Source organism: Fistularia commersonii, chromosome 11 (assembly GCF_037954325.1).
Source record: "Fistularia commersonii isolate RoL2024-O1a breed Wild chromosome 11, RoL_Fcom_v1.0, whole genome shotgun sequence".
NCBI lineage: Eukaryota > Metazoa > Chordata > Actinopteri > Syngnathiformes > Fistulariidae > Fistularia > Fistularia commersonii.
In genome coordinates this window covers 4,175,416-4,199,716 of record NC_141294.1, presented here as the reverse complement: position 1 = coordinate 4,199,716, position 24,301 = coordinate 4,175,416, and positions in this window count along the sequence as shown.

The window sequence follows — 24,301 nt, the reverse complement described above, 5'->3', positions numbered from 1 at the left end:
TTCCTGGAGAAGTTTTGTTTAGCCTGATAAGGAAAGAAAATGACCACGATGAAAAACATCTTGCCTGATTTTACTAATGTAATATGTATGTAATTTTGGAACCCTGTAGGACTTGAAACACCCCATAGTAGAATGCAACACAAAGGCCGACTGTTGAAATGTACACAACCGTGCTTTCCACCTATCTGGTTTTTGTTCAGAATGTTTGACCGGTTTTATACATTATGAAGGCCATTATGAAGGTTGTGGGATCATTGATTAAGGCTTTATTTTGGCCAGTTGAGCTATTATAGCCAGTTTCAGTTTAACTTATCTTGCATTTACCCTTATGTAGCCCATTGCTTGTCCTATTTCAAAAATGTACATGTTTCTCATAATTCACAGCAAATCTCGAACCCTTCCTGTGACCTTCTCCGGGTGCCGTGGTAGTCATTTGTGGGTCACATACTTTTATCATAAGACATCTACACCCTAATTGATTCTGACAGAATTGACTTAGCCACCCTCCAGTGACCTAGAAACTTAAACATCTGAAGGATGGAGTAGTAGCTTTTGCACAATTAGCAGAAATTGTGTAGCGTATACTGTCAACTGTCACCCTTAATTGTAAATATTTGTGCGTTTTGCTCCCTTAGCATCCTCCCTTTCAAGACAATGATAGCTAATTAACTGAATAGCCTTCAAGCCCTTTCTGTGCCCTACGGACTTGTGGAATATTTGCCTAAGACTGCAACATCTTTATTTAATTGGATGTAAATTAGCTTATGTAGGAAGAGTACTTAGTGCTGCAAGCCAATATCCTAAGCAATGTTCCCTCTAAGATGCGCAACTGCGCAATTGCGCACCACACGCACACTCTCTGCGCACAAGAATAGCTATCAAGAGCAGTGAGCGCACTGCAAATGAATTAGATATATAACATTGTTTTCTGTAAAATTTTGCCGTGTTAACTCAGTGAGTGATAGGTGTCCAGCCAATCTTATAATATGACGCCATATAAATATCATAACTGGCGAAGTTAAGTGACGCTAATGCTAAAATGCTAACACCTTATCATGGCGAAACGAGTGGGCAGTGAATGTGATACGTCCACTCATTAAACCAAAAAAAAAAAGAAATGCGGTTCTTTTAAGTTGGAATGGCTGTCGGAGTATATAGAAATAGAAGAACAAGCGGTGAAACTGGGTGAGATTTTTTCTTTTTCCAGTGAAAAAGGTCTGCTCTGAAAAACATGCACCGAAGCTAAAGTAGTAAGCAAGTTTTCTGATGGAAAAATATCGACTGACTGGAAGCTGGACTACCTCAACCGATACATTCAGCAGAAAAGTCATATGAATACTGTTGGAATTATATGAAGACTCAAGATGGGAATAGGAGTTGGTACATTATTGCGGGAGAGAGCAAACAACTGGGAGAAAAAGAACAAGCTATCACAAAAAAAAAAAACAGTCCGACCCTGAGCAAGTTAAAGTTCTCATTGACAATATTTTACTTGCCATCAAAATGAATGCATCGATGCTGTCAATTGGCCAAATGAGTTACATTAAAAGTAAACTAATGGAAATTGCTTTTGTAATTTGATTCTCTTCATAACCCATGAAACTTGCTAATATCTCAGGTGTGATACTGGTGTGTGGACACAGTATGCACACCTAATGTTGCTCACAGTGGTCCTCAGTGTGCTCAGGGAGGTTATCTGTATGACCAGACATATGAAAAATTTGAGGGAACATTGATCCTCAGTACTACATACTCCTAAATTTGTTTCTTTGCCTAATTGTTTGTAAAGATAGTTGTCAGACGGGTACCTGCAGGGACTCATGTTGCTATCTTGGATATGGGCTGAAGGCCAGCAAGCTGGAGGATAACAGAAGGTCAATCCAGTGGCACATGAGTCAGAATATTCCTCCGTTTGTTCATTTTCTTGCCATAATTGGTGTGTTCCGAATCAGCATTATCATTTTTATTTCCAGGGCACATACTGCAGATTTTATTTTATTTTTCACTGATGATAGATTTGAGCCCTGCATTCCTGTCTTGTGAATACCAATCTATATTAATATCTGACCACTCTGTGTTTGTATTTTGATTAAATTCACCTGAAGCAAAAGCAATTCGACAGTTTTGAGGTTTAATTCTCTTGTACTCTCAGATGGAAAATTTTGTTCAATTTCTTGCTGAGCCTGTTTCCCTGCTTTTAGAAATTAACGTGACCTCAGATGTTTTGGCTTTAACTGTGCAAGAGACGCTTAAGGTACTGTGTGTCAGGCCATAACTCTTGGTGCTAATTAGAAAAAAAACACGAAAAACAATGTATATATATATATGTGTGTGTATGGGTGTAAATGTATGAGTGTGTGTCAGTGTACGCTATATATGTATATATACACGTATGTGTATGTATATGTATATATATATATACATACATATATATATGTATAGGTATGTATATGTAAATATACATACATATGTATGTTTATTTAATTCAAAGAAAAATTCAAAGGAATGTATACCCTCAGAGGATGTTAACCATATGTGGAATCGATGTAAGACCTAGTATGAATCACTAATTCATAAGACCCTGTTCAGAATAAGATTTTTAAGGGGGAATAAAACTTGCCTATTTTTTGCCCTGTCCTTAAACAGTCAAACCCTTTGTAAACATTCTTCCATTAACCCCCCACTTAAGCACAGGATTCAGTTAGCATAGTTAATCTTCAGCATACACGATGTGTAAAAATTCTCTAAATTTGGACATTTGCTTTTGTTTGATTGGCAGTTATATTGTTTAATGAATTCAGAAAGATAATTAACTAATGCAGCCTCAGAAAAAGTGGCATTACAAGGAAACTAGCAGAGTCTTCATTATTGAGAGAAGGTTTTGGTGAAAGGACAGGGTTTTGTGGAGACAAATGGATAAACGAACGTTTCTTTCACTTGGCAAAGATTGCATTCCCAAACTATTACAAATCTACTATTTACATCACAAACTGATTTTTGGTTGCTTGGAATTTCCCAGCCTATGACTGTTGCTTGAATGCCTCATCACCGGAAGTGGTGTGATAAAAAAAGTACACGTTTACTCCATGGGGGGGTTGAACAAGAGAAATTATAGAGATCCCCGGACCCTATTGGGAAAAATCGAGGCACCCAAAATGAATCCAAGTCAAATCTGTAATTATTTGTCATCAGATCTTAAGATAATGGCATGATCATCATCTTTCCCAAAATGTATATTAATGGAAATTCCAGTCTAAGGGGTGACAATAGTTACATCTCCATGTGGGGTCACAGATTGTACTACTTGGTAGGCATGTCATGAAAATATAATCCATTCATGCATCCTGCTATCCAGCCATCATTTAAATCCAACAGCATCTCAAACATACTTTGTGTTAGAATGCTTTTTTTTTCCTTTTACAGGGGACATACTTTGATTTGAGAATGAAGTTCTCTATGTATTTATGATGCCTACAATTCACTGTAAGTAAAGACCCTGACCTCAAAATGCAGTATTTTATTAGTGTAGTACTGACATAAGTAAGTTTTCTAAGGCACATTATGGAGGGAAATTGTTATTGGAGAAGCCAACCTGTAACTGTTTTCTTCTTAAATGGTTTCAGGTTTGCCTAACTTGAAAATGATACTGTACAAGCACTTTTGACAGCAAAACCAAAGTGCAATCTTTTTTTTCTTCAGAAAATAAAGCATTTCCTCAGGATATTCACTTTCATCTGACAAAAAAAAAACTGGCAAAAAGAAACTTTTTTGATGGTTCAATTTATTTGTAGGTCAACCAGCGCAGCCAATGTTAAAAGTCTCAATCTACAGTATTTCTATAATCTGCAGCCCTGCACTCGACTTTCCTGTGAGTTTGCAATGTCATGAATGGCTATTACCATTCAGAACTGTCCTAATTTGCAATAGAAACAGAAGAAAATATATATATATCCACACTCCGAGTCAGATATACTCCAAGCTCTTTCTAGGCCAGTACTGTTTCTTCTTCATATTCTGCGGTGGAGAAAGAAACTGCCCAAATACCTTTTTTTAAAACACATTACGCTGATGTAACAAGTGTTTGTCTTTCTTTTGTTGTCGATTTTACGCTCCACTAAGAGGGATTCCACAGGAATCGTAACTTTGTTCATGTTTTTGCTGGAAACACATAAAAGGCCCATGCAACAGGCTGCAGGGGTTTCTGCATTACCAAAGGAGATGGGAGGACTTCCACCATGTGGCCAATGTGTTATTGTAGCTGAATAGATACAGTGCAGGGGGTTCCTCTACGATAACATAGTAGTGTTCACTTTGGGGCCCATTTAAAGTTAACACAAGCTGCACCAGGAATCATGTCAAAGCTGCATGACCGTGGGCAGCTGTGATGCACAAGATGGATGGTGCTGCCTTCAGTGACAGAAGAGCAAAAGAAGACGGGTGTTTTCCATTTCTTTGGCCTTCCATGACCATGTGTGTCTATATGTGTGTGGACAGACAATAGTCCATTTAGGTAGTTAGGCTGTAATTTGAACACATATGTGCTTGAAGAATGTTGGCGCACTGTTGTTTTGAAACCAGATTTAATTATCTATTCTTTGAATTTTTGAACTACAGCTTGAACTGGCTCATATGTCAAATGCTGGGCTTCCACCTTAAGACTAAAGATTTTGAAAAGACTTGTTTAAAACTTTCAATTTACACTCACTCACCTCTTAAGAATAATTTTTTTGAGTTTTATGTTGTGAGAGAAGAGGATACAGAGAATAGCATTAGATGGAGGAGGTTAATTTTCTGTGATGACCACTGAAGGAAAAAGCCTACAGGCAGAGAAGAAGAAGTCTTAGCATAGTAAGACTTTGCTGAAACCAAAGACTGAGGGTCTAACATCTAAAGAGTTTACAAAAAAGATTTGTGGAAGACTACAACTAGATTAGATCAGCAATTTTTTGCCACCATGCAATGTGTTCACCGGGTATTTACAGAGTCTCTGCTATTTCAGTCCAATAATCAGAATTAGAATTAGAAAATCTTTATTTGTCCCCAACGGGCAATTGGAGGACACAAAGGGTAGCATAGCAACTCAGAGCAGATCCACGTCTATAAAGAAATCTATTTAAAATGAAGGTAAAATCCAAATTGGATAAAAATAAAGTGAAGTAACTCCAGCATCCCCAAAGCGCCTTATATAATAAAGTGTATTATTGCTATAAATGCATTTCTCACATGCAAACGTGTTGGGCTGTTGTGCCTAAAGCTCTAGCGTCCGCTCCTCTTTCTGGATGCTCCATACTGATTGCGATGTCCTTTGCCGTTCCCGTTCATCCATATCGCAAACAAATACCGTCACTGCCGCCAACACCGCTCTGGGGATTGTTTGTCTACCAGGTTTCCTTAATCCAGTTTTGTTGGAGCTCATCTATTGTTTGCTAATTCAGTCTCTACGGAGCCAAGACTTGCATTAAAATCATACATGTTTGATATTGTAGTAAGCCCTAAGACTAAGAGCTGAGACTCCGCTAAGACTGGCCTATGACTCTTAAGATTTCCTTACGACTGCCAGTTTTAACCCTGCAACTGGAAACTTGTTAGGCACATTCCTGGCATAAGAGAGTTTGTCCATTCCGGCATCATATTTAGCACTGGGTCCTAATTTTTTTTTTTTTTTTTTTTTTTTTTCTGCCAAGGGCCTGAATAGGGTTAGTCCCTGTTTTCGTTGTCCATGATGACTATAAGGCAGTCCAATGTCCTAATAAGGATAGCTATATTCACATCCACACCATTTTTGTGAAGTGACTCTGTTACCACAAAGTCACTCATATTACTTTCACAACTGTCAAGGCGGTTAGAATCATCAAGCATCAAGGAACATTATCGTAGGGGGATTAATACCATCACTGTGACTGATCCTGGTGACTCTAGTGTTTGAGACAAAGTGGAGGAGCTTATTATCTGTGGTTTAGTATTTAAGATCCTTTAATTCCATTTGATCCACAAATAGCCCTTTTTTGTAAAGTACTGAAACTGTGAATCACAGCAATTGAGATGCAGGTTGTGGAACGATTACACTTTTAACTGGCTTAAAGTGGTCTAAAAAATCGAGGGAAGATGTACTATACAATGCGTGTGAAGAAAATAAATAAAAGAGTTGTTACGTTTGCCTCTACATAAACTGCATATGTCTGATCTTTGAGGATCTTGCATCTGTTTGGAGACCAGATGACAAAAACAATGAAACATAACCAGAATAATGCAGTTCATACATGGTTTTCCATCATCTAAACCATGAAGCGTCTCTTATCATGTCCTTATTCATGGTCATAGCATACTCAACTGCTCTACATTTTTCTGGGTATGAAATTGATGCTTTTTTTGAAAGCTTGGGATGTAGATGATGTGTATTCTTGAGAGTGGGAAATAAACGATGAGGGCCAGTCTCAAGAAAAGCAGAGCGAGCGTTGCGTGTGTCGTCATGCCATGTTTTCTGGCACAAAATACAATTTACTGAGATAATCCAGGACCTGGTAGTTCACTGAGCTTGTACACACATATGAATTTAGTCATAAGGACACAGAAATCCAAAAATAATATTTGGTTTTGTATATTTTTGTTTTTATTTTGGTGATTGAATTTAGTATTACTGGTGTTGTACACTTAAACACAAGTCTACCTTAATTAAACACTCTACTACGACCTGTTTTGGACAGAAAAATGTGCAACACTGCCAGCCACGTCTGTACTAGGCAGTGACAGGTAAATGAAAGTAAACACAATTTCCGTTAAGGTCCTCATAAGAGTGTGCAACATGCAAACATGTCTTTAGCTTCAAAATAAATGAAAAGAAATTTACTTCTCAAGTGAACATAAAGAGCGTAGACTAGGTGGCCAATGCTGCTGTTTTTCTTCTAAAAGGCTGAATTTGAAGGTTGGCACAGAACTTCTTTTTCAAAATCATTTTAGGAATATTGGACCCAGTTGGAACTTTCATTGAAATGGAGGCATGTCATCTGGTTTGCTCAATCCATACCAATACATTTCTCAACTGAACAATAGCTGTTTTCCAGGTTTTATTACAATTATATACAAATGTGCTAGTACTAATGTTGCAAAATTCAGCTCTTATTCAGTCACAGCAAATGAGGTGGTTTCACTCTTGTGACATTTACAGGAGACGCCAACTTTCACTCTTTGTTTATTAAGCAACAGTGTCCATAGCGATAAGGGGAATATTGTCCAAATCCAAAACTGATGGTGTAACATATAATCCTGTGACTGAGTTACCAGGGAGGAGCACTAAGAGAGAGAGAAAGAGGAAAAAAAAGGAGTAAAGGGACTTTGCTTTTATAAATGTCCAGAGGATCCATTCAACATGGTGGAGTTAATTTATCACCACTATGGGCGTGTTGTCATCGGTTAGATTTAACAAAGTCAGCTTTGCTCTCATTGCCAGTTGAGCATTTATGTAGCTGCAAAACTCAATAAAACCTCCACTTAATATTTGACTTCTAAACAGTCTTGGGACCTGGGAAACAGAGCACAGAAAGTATACCTTCAGTTTGCGTGCAAACTCCTACACTGATCGTATCCTATAAATTAGTGCTAAATGTAATTATCTCTATATGTCTTGGGCTGGGACTAAAAAGTAGTGCAGATGATGGGGTGTTAATTCTACATTGGAAGCAGATAGATATGTATCGTACAGTACTCAGCAATCAATATGAAAGCACTTTGGATAAGTGTCAGGGCAATTAAACATAAACATAAGCGCACACACACACACTTTTCAGCCACTCCCACTGCTCTTTCACTCTTGCTTGCCTCACATACTTCCTCGCCCATCTTTCCGAGTAGGTTGTATACACAGTGTGGTTACAGTCCATTAAACTGTATGGAACCAGCGGATCTCGCTGTACTGTAACAGTGAAGCCCACTCCGCTGAGGGCTCTGTGTGTTATTGCTCAAAAGCATCACAGAATATTCCCCAAACAAACATCAGACACCAGGAGGATAATGTGCGTCGTTACCAAAAAAAAAAACATCAGGATCTAATATGGAATTAAAGAAATTTCTACATTGAAAGAGTTCTGTTTCGCATGTCCTATTTCAAATGCAACATAAATTATTTAGTCATATAAAGATGGATCTTTTTGTCTTGTTTTTAATTTAATGATGGGGGGGATCCTGTTCAGTCATACCGCGAAAGAGTATGAATAACAGTATTGCAGGAACATCTGTGAGTGTTGGCACTGAATGCCTTGATCGAACAAAATCCATTGTTTTATATGCAGATGACATGATTTTAAAATGATTTCTATGAGCAAAGACTAAATGCAGGCTACCCCGAGCGCTTCATCTTAATGCAAATTTAATCTAATCACTGACAGATTGTAGCTGCAAATGCCCAAAAGAGAACTTTTTGACTGAATTCCCATTAATGAGGGAATGTTTGGCTGATGTAAACTGCAGGAGTAATCCAATTCAATGTGAAAGCCTGTTCCTACCATCACAGCACAAACAAATGTCTAAACCTGGGTTGGATTGAAAACAAAGATAAGTAGTAATTGGACCAGATACTGAGGGGACAGGAATGAAGAATGAGAAACATTAAATTGTACATAAAAAATTATACGACTGTGAAACGTGATACAGGATAGTCAAGTGTTGTCCATTTGCAAACAGCTGTCCTGTCTGATTCCAGTCGCCATCATGTTTAATATACATCTAATCAAAACACTGGCAAAGCAAGCAGAGGAGACTTGAATTCATTGTTGCAATCATGTAGAACGTCTAAATGGAAGAGGTCGTGATTAAGCTTGAATAATCAATAACTATCCATGATAGTACAGTCAAGAAAAGAAAGTGTTGTACCATATTGCAATAATAAAAACAAAACTGAGCTGTAACCTCGTGTTGCTATGAAAGCCAAATGTTACCTCACTGTCCCAATACATTGTCTAATCCGCCCCATTACCCCTCCCATTGTCTCCATCCTGGCTTTTTCTCTCTCTCTCTCTCCTGGCTGCAGCTCCAGCTGGGACATGGCTTCACTCCAGATATGTTAAATTGTCCACAACGCTGTATCATGTACTGTACACACTTGCATACACACATGAAAGCTTCTTAGATACTAAAAAATAACCTCTTATGCTCTCTTCCAAATACGACAAAGGATTAATACTTTATGACAAGCAGGTTTTAATTTTTTCAAATAGATCAGTTTATATAGTTGGTGAAATGATTGTCTTATCCCGGTAGTTTACCTTTACAGGTTTATTGTAATTATTGTACAATAATCTTCAATTATGTGTGAGATTTGAAAACAAAAGCGGGTGGACGCAGTGACATAATTGTTTATTTTATAAATGGGTAAAAAAATGACGCGGCCTCTCTATCACTGCTATGTCAATGCATCAAAGCGTTACAACAAATTATTATTTTCCAATTCCCTGCCCTTTGCTGGAAACTTTTGAGCTCCGTGGTTATGCTGGGATGTTCTAGAGAAGGTATCTGACAAGCGTTTCATTCATTCAACAGTATAAACAAAAGTGACCACCTACGATGGGTGACTGACTTTTTTCAACAGCAGTTGACCTCTGTAGCCCTAGAAGTGCAAAGACCACACACACACACACACAGGCACATACACACATGTACACGCGTGCACAAATAAACATATAAATATATACTGAAACATACAACAAAACTCGACCTGGGAAGACACCCAAGGAAGATATTACAGAGAGCAGTGACATTTTACACCCACAAATTTCACGATCAGCATGAGACAAACGCATCGGCGATAAATGTTGAATTCCAAGAGAAATGTTATGTCTTGAAGACATAAGTTGCTGAGATGAGTAGGTTTTTATTTGAGAATCTGGACCTGAATGGGTTAAAATAAAAAGAACCCATTCATAGCAGAGAAAAGTCTTTGGCCTTTTATTCTGAGCGGTGAATGAGAATGGAATGGAATGGAAGGATTTACTGTGTCAAATCTGAAAAATCTAACGCTGTCATCGCCGCATTAATGTAACATGCGTGAAAAGGGGATGATCGGCACTGCTAATAGTTTAATCGAAACAATGGCGAGACATTGCCGAGATAATATCGTGGATAATATGACAATATAATTGGTAATAAGACACAAGGTACCATTTCCATTTGTGGAAACTGGCCCCCTCCTCTGAACTCTACCGGAAGGTACTAATCCATTGGTCAGATTTGATCATGACACAGGCAATTTGCCTGCCTCTTCTAAAACTTCATGCTCATGTTCCTGCTTGTGAACAATGTATTTGTCTGCCTGACTGCTTATTTGAAAATAACTGGCATCCAGGAGTTATCTGGCCCCCCATCACTGGCTGCATCATTAACTTCAATCATTATCGGTTTATTCCCCCACAGGGCTTAGTGTTACCTGCTATTAGGAAGACTAGTTTAAAAGCCAAATAAGAAAAAAACATTTCTAACATAGTGTCCGATGTGCTATTTGTTAAGCGACCAAAACCGTCTTGTAAAATATTGCACAAGAAACGCAACCACAGTGGTTTTCATCAGTCATTACACATTAAATCCTAATAAGGCATTATGCAGCTGGCCATTTTTTTCCTCAAGACATATGTCTAAGATATTGTTCTGGTGTTTCCACTCATGTGCGGTCAGTAGATTTAATAGCATTACACGCAGAAAGCCTTTAGCAACGACATTTGTCTTGAATTATGCATCACTGTCCCGTCACTGATCTCAGAGACAACTTTTCACTTCTCCACTATGGTAAAATAAGAGATTTGTCGAGTATAAGTGAAAATTTAATGGGCATTCGTTGCACCCCTCAACACTTTGTACGTTGGTCATTGTCCTTTTGATTTACCTAGATTTATTATTGACATTTTGGCATTAACATCACATAGCATTAACATACTCCTGTTATTTGATTGTTTATTTTTTCCTCAATACTACCTTTGCTTGGACAGACTATATTTTTGGAATGTACACGTTTTGGAGCAAAGGGCAGCTAAAATGCACCAAAAATAATTTCAAACTTTTAAATGCAATTGGAGAGGTTTTCCACTTCATTGTTGGCAACAACCATGCAGTATCCATTCCTTATGGGAAGGATTTGTGGAATCTTCATCCAAAAATCTCCAATCCCTTGCTGTCAAACAGCAATACTTTCACATGCCCCTTGGCCTCTCAAATAACACCCAAGGCACCCCCACACACCCCAACACACAAACTCAGCAACAGTGCTGTCAACAGCCATAAAAAAAATTTAGTGGTTTTCAAATTTATCCAAAATCCATGTGATTTATAGAATCATGGTCAGATTAGGTTTGCATATCAAACATTGTACAGTGTACACTGGGGTCAGTAGAAAGCTGAGCAAGACACTTAACAGACTAGGATTTGTTCAGAAAGGGGAAAAGGCGAAAAACGAAAAGTTGATAAGAAATGTAAATCATATTACACCAAGTTTGACGTCTGAGCGTTATTTTAATTTTCACTGATAGCATCATCAGTCAGCTCTGACTAGTTTCACGTTATAAAGTGTCCCTTTATACGACCGACACATGACTGATACATTTAATCCAGCTGAAAATCTCAAACACGTCATCGCACGTGAAGCAAAAAGATTACTGGCAGCTTGTCATTATTTTTTTTCCTCTCCTTTAAATTTAAAACGGTGACAATTGCCAAACCATTGACACGGTAAGTGTTGAAGTTACAAATTACTTGTAAATGCAACTCCTGTGTAATAACACCTTTTCCTACACTTGCTCCAATCCAAAAAAAGGCAGCTGCTTGAGCAGTTTTCACAGAAGTGTGAGAAGCTGGAAAATCCAGCCAGTGTAAAATGTAGCCATGCTTCATATAATATGAAGCATTTTTTTAGCCATTTTGGTAATTACAAAATAAAATGTTCCTCCGTGAGCTGAGTCTGAAAATCAGGTACCATGTAATTTTATCGTATCCTGGATGATTTCCAGTCAGACAAAGGGAAGGTAAGCCAGCCACACCCCCATGGACGAAAAGAAACAATTGAAATTATACAAAAAGAGGATTAAATGAATACATAAACATACCGATAAAAAAGACTTAGGGTTATTGTCAGTGTTTTTGTTGTGTTCGCTCAAATTTGATATTGCTCGTGATGTCGTGGGTGAATTATACAAGCTTGGGTAATGACACCTAAAATGTTCCGAGTACTGAGGCGAAGGATATCTGCGAATCATCGTGTACAGTTCTGAAAATTAACTAAAACGGTTTACATTTTTATAGTGCTTCTTCAACTGCAGAGAAAGGATTTATTGCAAAGCTTGTGTAACATCTTCACTGCAGGGAAATACAACCAGAGTCTTCCATGAGCAACTGAAGTGATGTGATGGATTATGTTTCATAAAACACTCAAAGTGAAACCGTATCCACAAAAAGACTGGCACTGTCAATAATAATCTGCTTATAAAAGCAGAGCGGCCCTCGTGAACCCAGCAAAGATTCAGCCAAGCAAAGCATACAAGTACTGCTCAAAAATCCTAACTAACTTATCTCAAGAAGAAATCTCGCTTGGCAGACATCTTGGCTGTGGATGGATTTCATGGGGATTACTTCTTCAGTAAAGATGGAAAGATTAGTGCCAAGAAATTGTTGACTTTCTTAAGTGATTTTCACTTGCCTCAATTGGATTGTAATTGCATTGCAGTGACAGATACAATTATAGGGTGTTTCTTGTACAGATGCTTTAAAATCACATATCATACCAGAGTGTGCTCCTGAGTATGCTAGTATTTATCAGCACAGATGTCTGGCTGCACCCAACAAGCCTACTGAGAATTAAAAAGGTCAATAAATAACATTTAGCACTTTTCTAGTCTACTGGCTACTCCCAGTGTGGTCGGTACCGTCACGTTCAAATAAATGACAGCAAGGTGCGCAGAGGGCGGCTGTAGGCTAAAAAATGTCAATCTCGTATTCAAATCTTGTCGCAGGAACCGGACTCGTTTGGTTTTGGACAACTGAGAACCTGTCGCCGACATGACAACACGGCAATACATAATATTTAAAACATTTGCAAAAGGGACAGAAGTTATCAAAGGCCGTCCGATAAATGTTTTTCCAATACAACCATTCAAGGTGGCGTTTAATCTGGATTCTAAAAAGGCCTTCTTTTTCTTCGCCAACAAATGAGTGATCTGTATCATGATGAGTCAAGCTCAAGTGGGTTCAGATGCTGAGTCTAAGTGCTTGCTTCCTTATTTAGACCCCACTCAAACACCCCACCCACACACCCCACACACCCCACTCACACACCCCACTCAGCGATGACTCTACTCTCCTACTGACCCAGGTTGTTTCCCCTCTTACACATGCATTACCTACCTCAGTGGGCTACGAATACCAAAATTCCAGACAAATGACAAGGATTCAAGTGTTTATTGTATATGCACATGAAGGAAACATGTTTCCATGTACAATTCATTTTTCCCCTTGCTGTCCGCAGTGAATGCAAGATCACTTCAATGCAATAAGCTCTGCAGAAATGTCAAGAATGTAGATAGGATGACGATTCGCTTCTTTTTCGTTGCGGCTCAATTTACCTTCCACAGAATTCACTGGAGTTTTAACTTGGCGGTTTGGAGAATGCTGCTGTCTGACTTCCCCGCATGCATCCGATTTCCATTGTTTTTAGCAGGATCTTGTTCTCCTGACCATTAACCATCTTTTATTGTGGCAGAGAAACCAGCTGGCCAGTTTTCTAGTGGTCAGTTAATGGAATGTACTTGTTCTTGCTTTCCATATTGCATTTTTTAATCCTTTTCTTTTTATTCACTAACAGATATGTTAGCATTTCAAATCAAACAAACTGAACCAAATTAGTCAAGGTAAAAGTACACAAAACTGTTAAATAATAGATGCCTAGATGAAAAAAATGAGTAACTTTACACCTCTATGTTTGTGGATTCAGTGTCTTGCCAATGAATGATTCTCTCTGGTGATGACCAGAACTCTGATTGCTGAGCAGGAATTCTTTTGGATCCATTCATTTGTTTAAAGAATTGGCATTTGTGAAAACAGAAGTTTTGGAAAGGTGCATAATCCAAACAGGCAATAAAAACACACTGGTAAATAAGACGGGATTTGGACTTTTAAGGAAGTCAAATTCCAGTACAATCATCAATGCCCAAGTTTGAGATTTTCAAAGTTGTTTTTTGAGACAGGTGTGGAAAAAGTTTGGTCCAGAGCTTCACACTGGCAATTAAAGGCAACAGGTTTCTCCGTGTAACTGGGTCAGTCATCCATGAGATCAAGTTTTAGGGGGAGGGGCACAAAAGTAAAAGAAACCCAGCACTGGACATTAAAAAATACCTCTTCTCTATAAGAGATCTTGCCGTTTAATGACAACCACACCAACTTGAAACGCAACCCCGGTTGCATCAGAATGTGCGGTGACATATAAAATGTTACAGATAAACGTAAGTGATATTAACTCAGTGAGAGAAACTCAAGGATGATGGTGTAAGAAAAGTCGTTTGAGGACAAAAAGAAATGCTGAAATGAATCAAGAACAAAACCATGCTGCTGGTGGTGAGAATAAGATGAGGAATCTCTGCAGCCCCACTGAGCTTGGAATGGACAAAGGTGGTTATTATGTGGGATGAATGTGTCTTGGTTTTAGACAACACAATAAGACTCATAATCACGTCCGTTGCAAGCAGTGTTTAGCCATATACTACAGAGCGCCACAAATTTATATAATCGCCATAACTGTCACCACAAACCCCAACATGATGAAACTGTAAAGGCCAGAAAAATGTCAGCAGAAAATCCTTGTCACGTGACCACAAATGTCAATACTGTTTAAATGAGGGCAGACAAGAAACTGACGTTTGATGGTTTTTATGTCCATTGTCGAAGTCTTGAAGTTTGTGTTTTGTTTTGTTTTGTTTTGTTTTGTTTTGTTTTGTTTTGTTTTGTTTTGTTTTGTTTTGTTTTGTTTTGTTTTGTTTTGTTTTGTTTTGTTTTGTTTTGTTTTGTTTTGTTTTGTTTTGTTTTGTTTTGTTTTGTTTTGTTTTGTTTTGTTTTGTTTTGTTTTGTTTTGTTTTGTTTTGTTTTGTTTTGTTTGCCGCCATTATACTATTAGCTGTGTTTCTGAGAGCAATAAAGACGACAAAGGCAATCGTGACTTGGGGAAACAAAACTTTAATCAGATAGTCTGAAATTGCATTTGAGAAGAAATGACCCAACTTTTTGTTGTTTTTCTTTTTAAACGTAATAATGACCTGTGTCACATGACACAGATTCTTGTTTTTTCATTGGCTGAACATAAGATACAATGTTTAGATGGCTACCAAATATCACCACCTGTTGGCCACCAGATGCACTAACAGCATGGAAAACTTTACTGTCATGTATAGTAATAAGCCACTGCTTACTCAGAAATTATCCTGAAATTTTACAAGTTATTGTTACTTTACAAAATCATATTTAGATTTACTGGGATTGCATCTACATGCATGTTACTGAAGAACTCCTCTTTTTAGGACACTGACAATATGAGTTGACGTTATACTTTAAAAGGTTAGACGTTTAGCCTCGGCCTAATGCTTAGCATATATTAGGTATGTATCATTTTGTCATTTTTAATCGGTCCACGGACGTCTGCTCTCTATAGACGCTGTGTTTGATTTAATCGCTGCGCTGTGCTGTTCACCTTGATCATCAAGTCAAGCACGAAGTGGAAGACTACTGCGTGTTTCCCAGCAATCACACTATGCACCTGCTGTGTGTGCAAACATATTGCTACAAGTGTGCATGTCGTGTGCAACAGGAAGTATGGCTGTTATTGTCTTGTGTGCATATCAGCTGTGTTACTGCTAGAATTAAAAGCTTACAGGCTAATTAGTATGTGACCTCTTGTTTGGCTCTGACAACCCCATGGAGCTTTCTGTTCTGACTTGCTCTGACATGGCGCAGCAGCGGCTAATTGGATCAAGAGAATTTCTTGCATTCTTACCATGGTGAAGGTTTCTCTATTGTTCTTAATTGCAACAAAGATCTCTTAAGAAATGTTAGAAACAGAAATGATTTCACTCACAAACGCTTCTATATTTGAGGTACTTCATATGGTTTATCTACATGCTGCATCATGGTGTAAGTAGATAAGCGAAGATAAGAAAAAACGGTTTGAGGAAGGATAAATTAATTTGTTTCTGATAGAAAAAGCTAAAGAGAGGTCATCTTGAACAATACAACAGCACAACATAGGTAGATACATAGTTACTGATTCTTCAGTATATAAGAGTTGAGGCATGTTCGTTTTTCTATTTAACTTTTCTTTCTGATAGCAAACCCAATTTGCAAAACATTTTTTATCTCTCAGGTCTACCTTCATCTCTTGCAGTGTTGGTGCATCTATTATTTTTGTTCATGTTTTGAAACCTTTTGTTCAAAGACAGATTTTTCAGTGCTGTTTTTAGAGCCACAATATCTGAAAGGTAGCTGGTCTTCACAATCATGTGGCATACTAGTGCTATGATTCATCCTCTGCGGGCATCTTTGCAATTCACTTTTGTGCCAAAATTCGAGAACTGACCTCTAAGTCAACCCCCTCTTGGAAAACAAAATCTATAGCTGCGTTATTTATCTATTCATTTATTTATTTCTAAGAAATTGACACATTACCTTTTCGGATGCCAGTCAACCGCTCCCTGATGACTTGTGCCATCTGCGGTATTTTAATGTGTGACAAATCTGTCTCTAAACTCATCACAGAAAGCACCTGTTACTTGGTTATGGTTCAATAGCAGCGTCACCTGTGCGAGGGATGGATTCACTTGGCAAAGAATAAATCCAAGCGAACATCAATTCAAAATAATTGTTGGCAATACCTGATAGAAATAAGATCTTTGGGCACACAGACTAAACCACTGAAGAGTTGCTTAAACGTGCTTAAAAGTAATTCCATTGAACTATATTGAAAGAGACTGTGAGAGGGCGGGTTATGAAGAAATAGGGTACAAGAGAGTTACCGTTGACGGGTACAAAACAAACCACTTCGTTGCATCTGCTGCCCATTTGGCTCTAATTAGCTTGTAGCCCCCTCTAGCTCCTGCTTCCTCTTTCTGTGCCTTCCCTCCCTCCCTGCTTCCTCTGTTCCCTCTTTCCATCTCTCCTCTTCAGCTCTCCTTCCTACATCAGACATCTCTGACACAATTCCATCCAGTAGCCTCTCTGATCAGACTGCCTTTGTGGTGTAGAAACAAGAGTAGGTGCATGGTTGCCTGTCTATGTGTGTGTGTGTGTGTGTGTGTGTGTGTTACTTGCCTCCCACTGCCTTTTTCCGAAACAGGCCACCACCAAGGCAGACTCCCTGTCTGTTTTAAGAGCGACGCACTCTCTCGCAGACTGAAAAAAAAAAAAAAAATCCGGCATAATTACTCAGTCAGTACTTTGAGTAAGGTTAGGATTTCTAAATGGTTACATATTTCCTTCGCTGCATGGGTATAATGACCACTTGTGTGAAGTTAAAAAGATAGCTGTATGGGGAAACGTTTTTTTTCATTTGAAATAACACCACAATCCTTTTCCATGCTAAGTGGCTGAATTGTACACATTACTGTAAATATTTTACTCACAATTTATGGCACGTTACAGTGTTATGGCATGCGATCTAATGCCGATGTAATACTATATAACCCAGTGCTGAAACCTTTGCAGTTCAGAATTCATCATGTCACATGTTTATGCATGTGGTCAATCATTATGTCATCAGATTCCGTTAAAAATATCAAATACATTTCTTCACCAGTGTGTGCATAGCTGTTTGTATTCAGAACGTGACTCCATAAGTGACACGTCAATTGTTTAACTGCTGTGACCTTTCATGTTCAGATGACATCACCCTGCGCATGCGTGCACACATGCACACACACACACACACACACACACACACACATGCACATGCACACAAAGTTATGGTCAACTTATTAAATCAGGTTCTCCCTCAGTCACTGTTTGGCCTTTCTCTGATTGGCTTGGCGTTCCCTCGGGGTTGAGCTCTTATTGAGTAATAGGAAGTTAATATAATATCAGACCACACAATGGTGAATACTGTGCATGACCTCTGACCTTTACTGCGCACCACACCCTTTCTCTCTTGTTTCCTTTTCTCGCATTTAATAGATAACAGAAAAGGTCACAAAAAACAGTCTGAACAGGAAAAAAAGAATGTAATTGAGAATTTGAGGGAAGTTGTTGCCATCTTTTTTGATATTGTAGCTGCTCTACATAAATAAACTTTGCAAGTGCAAATAAGAGGCTACAACTTTTATACAATTTTATACAATTTGCTATTAATGTTTTTTTTAATGAGCAATAGATACCGTATAGGTATATATTTTTTCATGGAACTCTATTGTGATTGTTAAAATCCAAGCAGCCGCTCGTCAGGTTGTACACTGTTTTATTGCAGTAAAGCACTGCACTAATCTTGGGTTGACTGATTGAGCTCATCTGGCTCATCATCAGCTCACGCCGAGTGACAAAATTGTCCACAACACCCCTGTGCTCTGTCTCATCACCCTTGCTATTACATCCAACTACTGCAGAGTCAAACCTCTGAAGATAAACCCACACATATCAAGCAGGACCTGGTGTAGACGATTGCTGTAATCACAGTTGTCAAACAATAATAAAACAGAATGGCTTTGATATCGAATCCCATTTGGTAAACTCTCATTGAGAAGCATGTACTTATTTTCCTGATTTGGAAGATGCTAAATGCCTCTTCTGGTTAGCAGATGATGTACAGCATCCTTTTATTGACAATGACATACATAATGCTGAGGTGTCATCCTAAATGACAGTTGGTCATGTGTACTTATGTGAACAGTAAATCTCGAGGGTTTTAGATTATAGTTTGCTATCCGCTTTGACAACTGAATAGGATATGCTGAGATATGCAGATGTGTGTATGATTGATTCCTCCGCTGTTTCAGTTTCAGCTGTCTTTCACTGCTGCACTTGATCGTGCTTATTGCCATCTACAGTTTCCCTCGACTGTCCTATGTTTCGAAACATACTTTCGGTGATATTTGAAATATCAGGTACGTGTTGTTGGCGGAAGTGGATTGATGCTTTAAAGGTGTGATTGGATGCCTCCTACTCTATGCAGGTAAACTACGTCATTCCTTTTATAACAGTATGCAGTAGTGACATTTCTTTTGACATCAGCAGGCTGACTTCTGGTTTTGACAGTTGTCATGAATTTGGATACTTGTGTTGATAAATGTTACAAGGAGTTTATTCAACGCCTCAAATGTAGAGATTTATGTAATGATCCCATTATATTGTTTGGGATAGAACAGCTGTGGAGGAAGTTAAAGTACAACAGTGTCAAGTGACAGTCACTAAACAAAATCAACTAAACAAAATCCAGCTTTAGCCTCCTGGAGGTAGGTGGGGTTCCCATGCCAGGGAGACAAAAGTGAAGGGCATAAATTACAGATCAATACTTATTATGCCTGTGTCACCTTTGCGTGGTTTAGTTCCTTGAGCCCAACAGTAGACTGGAGATGATTTCTAAAAGCCAAAAATAGCTGAAACCATCTGCAAAAGCCTTATCTAGCTGTATTTTTTTAACCAAATGATGAAACTAATAGAAAATATGAGAATAAATGTGATGGTGTCTGGAAGACTGGAACATGTGCAAAATGTGCTCGTAGGATCTTAATTCCCCCGGGGTTTGCGGAAGTCTGCTATCATTGTTTTTGAAACTGGGACTGAACCCCTGGTTTAACTCAAAAATTAACCCTGTACTCTAGATTGCGGAAGGATTCTACATTAAAATATTGCCCATGCATCAGGATGAGGCCTCTCTGAAGGAAACCAATAAACTTCTTGAAATGTTTACAAAGTTTATAGTTGGTGATACTGAGTGACATCAAGTACCAAAAGTTACAATTAACGGTTATTGTGGTATAATAAGTAATGCCCTGCAGCCATCCAGAGATTGGCAATGATGGCGTAGATTTGTACAGGGTTCAAATCAGGAATGAAAGTAATACTCAGCTGAAACAGGCAACCAGAAATGCACCATAATTATCTGTGCAGTATGTGTCGGTGTTTACATACATGATGAAGCATCACTGGGAAGGTATATCCAAACTATTCTATGACTGCCCTGCAGACGCGAGTGAGAAAAACACAGTCTCTCTTCATCTCGTCACTCCAGGCCAACATCCACAATGGTTAACATCTGTCGTAGCTCTCCTGGGCTCAATGAACATCACTCTCTCTGAACGTGGTGCAGTATACTATGTTTCAGGTTTGTTGTGGCTTCTACTAATATATCAAGAGCAGTACACAGCTTCCCAGTCACTTCATTTGAAAATGATCAGAAATGATACAGCACCTGATTTAACTGTTTAGGAATCAAAAATAAATGTAAAGTAATTGAAACTGGTTAGGTTTACACCTGGGCACATTGATATGTTCATATTTAAATTTAAAACTGTAAGATAATAAAAAAATGTCTGATTGAAATGATTAAAAAGATTAGTATTTTGACCCGTCCTTGACTGGTGGACTAGGTTGTGTTTCAGAAGCTCAGTTGTCAGAGGGCTTTATGCCCCTGGTAGGACCACCTGAGCAAAACTGGTCCTGGACGAGGGACCATAACATCTACATTTTTGCCCAAACTAATGATGATCTAGTTTTTTTGGTCACGACCCACAGCTAGTGGCGGAAAGAATGAGATCATGGATACAGGCAGCAGAAATGAATTTCCTCCACTGAATGTCTGGGCTCTCCCCTCGAGATCCAGGAGGGGTTCGTAGTAGAGCCGCTGCTCCTCTGCAACCAGAAAAGCCAGATGAGGCGAGTCAAGCATCTTGTCAGGACACCTCTGGGACACCTCTCCAGTTAGGTGCTCCGGGCACCTCCCACCGCAAGGAACCTCCTGAGGAAGACCCAGGACATGCTGGCTGAACTACATCTCTCAGCCGGCCTGGGGACACATCGGAAGACCTCAGGAAGCTCTGGACCGACAAATGGCCACAAGAGTGAAGTCTGAGCCTTTCTGATACTGGGTTAAGCAGATGGATGGATGGATGGATGGATGGATGGATGGATGGATGGATGGATGGATGGATGGATGGATGGATGGATGGATGGATGGATGGATGGATGGTATAGTAACTAAAAAATGCTTTTCTACTGAATAATTGTGATGTAGCTTGTGCTACGTTAACAGGAACAGATAATTTACTCCATATCCTCCCCAATAGCAATCATTCCTCAGTGTCACATTAAGACAGTTTCAATATTCAAAAAATTTAAATCAGTTCATGACAAAGCAGTCACTTGAGAAAGGATTCAGAATCAAAGTAACCACCAAATGTTATAAACGTCTTCAGTGTGCAGATGGTTGAGGGTACAGTCCTGTGGTTTACCTTCTCAAAGCTGGTACAGATGTCCAGTGGTTTTTACTTCGGGTTAGAGAGGGGACAGGGGCAAACCGACTGACAGTTAACAAATGGTCTCCCAGCTTTTATAGAACTGTGGAAAGGAAACCAGAACGTCTCTTAACTTCCTCTGGGTGCACCGCACAAACACACACACACACTAAAAAGTGATGAGAAGGGGACTGACTATGGTTATATTTACAAGACTCAACAGCAGCCTGCAGTTTGAGTCACCCAAGCATATTTATGTGGGATTGCATCGCATTTTTTGCACTTGTGAATAATTTAGTATTCACAAACGCTGTGATCTTGTCGTGAACTGTTAAATATTTGTAAAATTGTTTTCTTGACAAACAGCAGCATGAGACCATTTACATTTTCAGGGTGGAGGTGCTCTTGGAGGAGGTCAGGAATGATTCAAGAGGTGTCAAACCGAATCAGGGGGGTCTCAAAATGCTCTCCTCCCATGACGTCAAATAAGAACGCTCCCATCTTCCTCATGCCCCCGGAGTGTTATACCACTGTACAGGGGATAAAATGTAAAAGTTGCTTGAACAGAAAAGAATCCAATGAAAGGTCACGGCAAGGGGGACAGAAAAAAAATGGAAAATCGGAAACTAGTATCTCGAGTTGCTGCAGTATGCAACAGTATCGAGTATCAACAGTATGCATTATATAGACACAGCGGTAGAGGATTAATTGTGTGTTTTATCTGTCACCCAGGGGTTGCCAGTGAGACACCACCATAACTATAAGTTTAAAAAATATGACAAAAGTAAAACAAAAATCAGATGCCGGAGTTCATCTGGCTATTCTTGTCAGTACTGGTTTATGTCTGTTTCAGTGGCAGACAAACTGACACACATAATTCAGTCAACATGATTTAAGCTCCCATAAATCATAAAGCAAAAATCCGATTGTGAGAGTTGGTGATTATGTGAGATTCATCTTAGAAACCAATGAAAATGGAATTAAGTGGATTAACTTTGACTACTGGATGCAGCACAACAAACGGGGATAAAGCCACAATAAACACTGTTTAATACAAAAATCATCTAGCAGCACCAACCATCTTTTCCAAGGAATAAGCAGGTAAATCAAAGGAATTTACAAATAAATGGCCAAAATGGGCAAGTCTGTGCAGACCCAGTGCTCCTCCTCTAAAACACCTCTAGTGGAATTAAATGCATTACTGAAGAATGAACCAAATTGTGGCACAGATTTATCTCGTGTTATCCAGGGGTGAATGATTTTCAGGTGTTCACAGGCTGTTTGTAGTTTAACCAAATTTCAAAATTGCAGCATCAAATATATAATAAATCCGTGTGATTGTGATTGTCCAGTTGCCATGCGTTTTCAATATTATTGGATATAAAGAAAAAAAAAAAAAACAACCAATAAGCTCTCATCATTACTGCTTGCACTTCCATGCAGAGATGTATATTCATCAAATTCAAATGGCCGTGCAGGAGGGAATATCTATCGCGGAAATTACTGTGACGGCCTCACGAGTGACCAGCTAGAAGTGAACTTTACATTACAAAACACCAAGAAGAAACAGCATGGAGTCGGGTAGCACTCCATATCCCATACTGGACTTCAAACAGTGTTCTCAGGGCTCAAACCATTTTCTCCCTCACCGATTCACACAAGTTCTTGTCCACTGTTCAAGGAAGCTGTTTAACCCCGTCAGTGACCGTGGGTCAGCCATTCAATTAAACCAGTAAATCGGCGTGAATCAAGCTGGAATAAATCCTGCTTTCCAGGTGAGTTCAATTCAAGTTGACCGGCTCAGGCTGCGGTCACAGCAGTGCCCCCATTCACTCGTTTGCCGGGTTTGGTTCACTTGGCTGTAAACGGACACCATTAGCCGAAAGGGTCGTTAAGACGTTTTAGGCCAATTACTTTTCCTTTACACGCAACACGCCCAGCTGGAGGGCAGAGGCTTGTATTTTTGTAGGGCGACAGAGGAAATGAGCGAAAGACAGTTAGGAGGCGGAAACATTCGACTTTTCTCCTTTTCCGCCCGCATATCGTCCGTATCATTGTGTGCCGCCGGCATTCGAGATAAACACTTGACACAGCCGTATTTCGATAAAAGTTACCGCAATCTGTGTCACGGTGTTAATATCTTCCCCGTCAAGAGTGAGAGAAAAGTAAGGCAGTTGAGAAGGAAAACACAGACAGAGGTAAGATAAGGTGAGAATGAATATTGATTCTAGCAGAGTGGAAAAGAAACAGAAAGGATATGAATGAGACACTTTATTTAACACTGTAATGTATACTTTTTTCAGTACTAGTGGGGTAGCTTCTAAGGTTTATTTCTTATTTTTTTCCATTGACTGCATTCACCAGAACTGTCCATTACATATGTATTAGATAATACATGTGGAGATTGAAAGTGAGGTTAAATAAGAATAAGAATAAGAGCAACTTTATTTATCCAGAAGGGAATTGTTGTGCCAGAGTTTCAAGTAAAACATAATAATAAATAAATGATAGATAGATAGATAGATAGATAGATAGATAGATAGATAGATAGATAGATAGATAGATAGATAGATAGATAGATAGATAGATAGATAGATAGATAGATAGATAGATAGATAGATAGATAGATAGATAGATAGATAGATAGATAGATAGATAGATAGATAGATAGATAGATAGATAGATAGATAGATAACGAGACTTTATCCATCTTGCAGGAAGGCACCGCCACGACTCGGATTTTTTTGTGTTCTTGGACGATTCAAAATGCACCTTTCGATTTTAAGACCAGCAACGCAACTCAAATTGTACGATGAATTGTGAATTCAGGCGGGATTTACTCTGATTTTCCC